General features: G+C 40.4%; 1 pseudogene; it reads left to right on the top strand.

Moving 5' to 3' along the window:
* Positions 1–3,524: 3,524 nt before the first annotated feature.
* On the top strand, positions 3,525–4,988 carry LOC122559227 (fascin pseudogene; annotated as a pseudogene).
* Positions 4,989–5,211: the final 223 nt, after the last annotated feature.

Here is a 5,211-nt window from a genome sequence, read left to right on the forward strand (position 1 = left end):
CTGGCTCACAGTTCTGAAATTCCCGACCTAACAGCACTAAGGGATCAGTCTCCTTGATTTTTGAAGCATAATTAGGGATAAGCAATGTTTGCCTTGCCAGAGGCATGAATGTCAAACTCATAACGTATCAATGTTGTACGAAACGAAGAGAATACTTCAGTTTGGAACTGAAGCATTGACAATGTGGGGTTTGAAATTCTCAAATTCAATTATATATACCTCAGGGATCCCCACCACCATTATCACCTACCCACACCCTCAATTGCCTGCATATAAGTTTGATGTTCTGAATGCATTCTTATCTTAAAAACAGTATCTCTCAATTCTTCAACAATGTAAGGACATTTTGTAATGTTGCATTTCCTAGCTGCTCCTAACCTTATGTGCTCATCTGGCACCCTGTCTCTCTGGTGATGCCTGGATGTTGTCACTGTGCAAGTGCCTGAATGAGGAAAAAGTGATTGATCATGAAGGATTAGCAGGTCAAAATGGAGATACAGGATTCTAGATCCTCCACTGATCGGGTTGAGAGGGAGAAGAACTCTTCTTAAGTCTGAAAAGCATGAGTTTTTTTAATGGCATAGTTTCTTGACAGATACTAATATATTAGAAGAAAGAAATTAGGATATTTGACAAACATGTCTTCCCCGCTTTCTTCCTTGCATCTCTAAAGTTTTTAATAGGGGGTTACTATGTGGAAGGTTGCAAGAGAGTAGATCTTTGGGATATGATACTTGTCACCAATCTATTGCAACAAGTATGGATAGTCTTGATCTAGATAGAAATGCCCTTGTAGAGCAGTGGGCATTCCTACCTTTGGGCCTGGATTCAATTTCCACTTGCTCCACAGGTGTCAAATACCATTGCTGAACACGTTGATATAAAAATATAGACACAAGAAGCATCCTGTAATCAAAAAATGCTATATAATCCAGGCCTCTCAAGAAAACTGTAATAGGAGCCCTGGCAGATGAATGCAACAAGAAGTTACATTCCACATGAAGTTTTTCAGATAGTAATTGTATGACCGGATATCATTAAAGGACACTATAGATTACGAAAATGATCTTAAATTTTTAAAGTATTTTAAGACAATAGGCAGCAAGAATACACATGCTTAGAGTAGCATATTCATGGCTCCCTTAAAGTGGTTTAACTTTTCAACATTGATTAACCATGCACTGGATAATGGAAATAGCATTTACTGCTCTTGACACTTTCAGTTTCTTTGCAGATGCTCTCTTTGGGCTACTAGTGTGAAACAGCATCTCCTCCCTGTAAGAGCACATCCAAAATCTCTGCATCCATGAAATGAGGGCCTGCATATACCTCTAAGGTATAAACGTTCTGCTTTGCATCAAAAGATGTTTTGCTGAAGCCCAGTTCTTTAAGTTTCTGGTTGAAGTCCTGCAGCAATAAGCTGATCTAAGCAATTGATGGAACACATTTATTTCTAAGGTGCAAAATAGGCATCTAAATATTTATTGAGGACAGTTAGGTGCCAACAGTCCTTTTTGACAGGATAGATGACACCACCATATCAGTGAAGGCAGATGAAGTGCCGATATTTGAATAAATCAGCAAGAGGTCTCTATTTCACGTTTCAATTGTAAATGTGGGATGCCCAGAATACTGTCAGCAATAGAGTAATTTTGTGACCTAATCAGCAGCCATTAAAGGAAATGTCACTAAATGTTGAAGTGCTATTGTGCACTCCTCTGCATTCAGCTCTAGCACAATACTACAGCACTGCACCACCAAACACATTTGACGGTCCCCACAACACCTTTCCCTCCCATTCAATTACTTCTGTCAATCTTTGCTCTCTGAAGCTTCACAATCCTTTATGGTCTCCTCTTAGCCATTTAACCACTCTGCATCTCTTCCAGGACTCACTCAAAAGGCACTGAGAAATGATAGTTCTCTTTTCTGATGAGCTCCCATGCTACACCCAGCAGATTTACAGTTTGTCAACTTCTTCTACATAAGGCTCAATAATTGATATGCCAGTTCCAGCTCTCAGTGCATTTCTAATCCACTGCCTGTATCCCTTAAATATCTGTATTCTCATTGCGATGACCTCCAAAAGCTATGTTGGGTTAGTGTGATTCCTGATAAAAGGCTTATGCTCGAAACATTGATTCTCCTGCTGCCTGACCAGCACCGCACTCTCGATTCTGATCCCCAGCATCTGCAGTCCTCAATTTTTTTTCATTAGTGTGATAATGCCAGGTAGGTAGAAACTCTTAGTAGGATTAAGCTACCAAGGAAAGGTTGTGGTCATCACAGAATTCCTACAGTATGGAAGCAAGCCATTTAGCCCATCGAGTCCACACTGCCCCTCTGACAAACATCCCACCACTCCCAACCTCCACCTTATTCCTGTGACCCTGCATTTCCGATGGCTAACCCACATAGCTAAGCACTGTGCGCTATTTAACATGGCCAATCTACCTCATCTGCACACCTTTGGACTATGAGAGGAAACCAGAGCACCCGGAGGAAACCCACGCAGACATTGTGCAAACTCCACACAGACAGTACCTGGTACTGTGGGGCAGCAGTACTAAACTACTGAAGCACCATAGTCACATGAAGATGTAATCATAACAATATACCACAGTCAAGTGACACTTGAGGTTCTAATGGTTCTTTATAATGTTTTGATCATACTGATTTACATAAGATTTTAGTCTAATGTTATTTTGCTTGAACTGCAAAATCCAAATGGCTTCCAACTGTAGACTGTCTTCAGTGTCTGTACATACTGTGGTATGGAGGTCTAATCCAGTCACTTCCATATGAAGATTGAAGAACATATTTTGAATTTCCTAGAAGCTCTGGCTTATAGAAATCTTTACTTCCAGTGGTAAAATTTTTCTCTTGATAAGAAGCATTATCATATATTATCGGACAAGCCAAACAGAGAACAGCCAGGGAATTCCTAGAGGCATGGCATTCATCTACTGATTCAATCAACAAGCACATTGACCTGGACCCAATATACCGGCCACTGCAGCGGACAGCTGGAACTGACAATCGGAAGCAGCAGATACAAATCACTATAAATGCCAGAGGAATCATCACAGAAGCGCTTCACAGGAGGCTCCCAAGCACTGAGGATGTCACCTAGACAGGGGACGAAACATCTGCAACACAAATTCCCAGGTCGGCGAACAGAACCACTACAATAAGAAGCATTGACCGCATTTGTGGAATTAAAATTACACAGACATCAAACGAATCCTTGTAAAAATGGATTTATTTTAATTACATTTTTCTTTTGCACTGTCTGTAGTATGTAAAACTTTTGAAAGTAGAGAAGTAATTCATGAATTTTGTTGTTATATTGGGCTAAGAGTGAAAATATTTAAGACAGCCTCTTAACATGGTAACTGTCACTGAACCTTTCAGTGCTATGTCATAAGCATTGCTAGGGATTGGACAATGATGTCAGTGCACATATAAAAACAAGTTACTGAGCAAATGCAGTGCATATTCAAAATCAAGATAAGCAGTGGGAAATGGCAAATAAAGTGCTTCTTTTTGGTCTAATTAACTCAGCCCAAAAATACCTGACTGGAGAGATGTTCAACTACAAAGTGAATGCAACAGGTTCCTCACTGACGAAGAGCCAAATATGGACCATCGAGTTTGCCAAGCAAGACTCTCCCCTGGTCCATATCAAGAGTTTTTTTAACAGGTACATTGCTGCAGACAAAGATGGCAGGATCACCTGCGATCAGGAGGTTCCCACTCCAAATTGTGACTTCCTCATGATGCTTCATCCGGACGGAAGAGTCTCCTTCCAATCAGAGCGCTCCAAACGGTATTTAGGAGGAAACCAGGACAACATCACTTGCTTTGCCCAGGCTATTTCAGACAGTGAGAAGTGGGTGCCCCACCTGGTCATCCACCCTAGCGTCAACATGTTCAACCCTGGCAGAAAACGTTACCTTCGACTGAATGAGCAAAATGGAAAAATGTTCTGTGACAAGAACCAGCCCTGGGGTGCTGACTGTGTAATGACACTTTATTTTGACATCAAAGAGAAAAAGTACGCAATAAGGACAGCAACTGGTAGCTATATTGCTTGCAATGGGAAGACTGAGCCTGAAATAACAAATAAGACATTATATCGCCTAGAGATCCAGAATGGGATGATCAGTCTAAAGGATATGCATGGTAAATTCTTATCTGCGAAGGACTACAATGTAAAAACAATTAAAACTTCGAATCCTAGTACGGATGAACTTTTTACCATAGACCCTTCCCCTGGGCAGATCAGTATTATGTCCTTGGCTAATGAGAGGTACATCTCCTGTAAACCTGGCCCAGCCGTCTACTCGAATGTTAGTGACATAAAGGATGCTGGAAACTTCCAAATTATGATGGATTCCACAACAAAGAAAGTCTGCTTCCAAAATATTTCAAAACACTACCTTGCAGTAGGTGCTAAAGGCTTCATTGAAGTCTCTAAGCAACTAGACTTTCACTGTTGGTTTCAAATCATATATAACTGTGAAAAGGCAGCTTTAAAGGCATCAGATGGAAGATATGTGACTGTGAATGCAGGTGGCCAGCTCTTAGTGGGGCCAATTTCAAGTGGGAGACAGGAAGAATTTGTCTTAAAACTTACAAACCGATCTCAGCTAATACTCCAGAGTGAATTTGGTTTTGTTGGCATTTTGCCGGGGAAGCAGAGTTTGGTTTGCAACAGGCCGATGTTTGAAGCAAGCAAAATAACTTCAACTGCTGATGGCTTCTATCAGTTCAAAGTAGCGTCACTTGACAAGTACTGGGAGTTAAACAAAGAAGATGCCATCACTGCCACAGGAGATGAGCCTGTTAATTTTACTATTGAATTAATCACTTCAGACCAAATGATCATAAGAGGACCCAATGGGAAATATGTTTTAGCAGAATCTGATGGAAGCTTCAGTGCTGCTGGAGAAGATGCCAAGTCAGCTTCATTGTTTCGATACTAAAAGACTTTAGCAGATCCAATTTTTGAGTATACATAGAAAAGTAACTCCAATTCAGGTTCAGTCAGGGTGCATGAAAGGAACGAATACCATTTAGTTCAAAAATATTAAACTATATTCCTGCTATGAAAAGTGAGTTTCACAACATTTAATATTTAGGAAATAATATCTTACTAATTGATAGCAAGATTGATGCAGTAATGTGTAGTTTGCACCAATTAATAAT

The sequence above is a fragment of the Chiloscyllium plagiosum genome, unplaced genomic scaffold, assembly GCF_037043375.1.
Source record: "Chiloscyllium plagiosum isolate Xiang-an unplaced genomic scaffold, Cpla_swu_hap1 HiC_scaffold_14, whole genome shotgun sequence".
NCBI lineage: Eukaryota > Metazoa > Chordata > Chondrichthyes > Orectolobiformes > Hemiscylliidae > Chiloscyllium > Chiloscyllium plagiosum.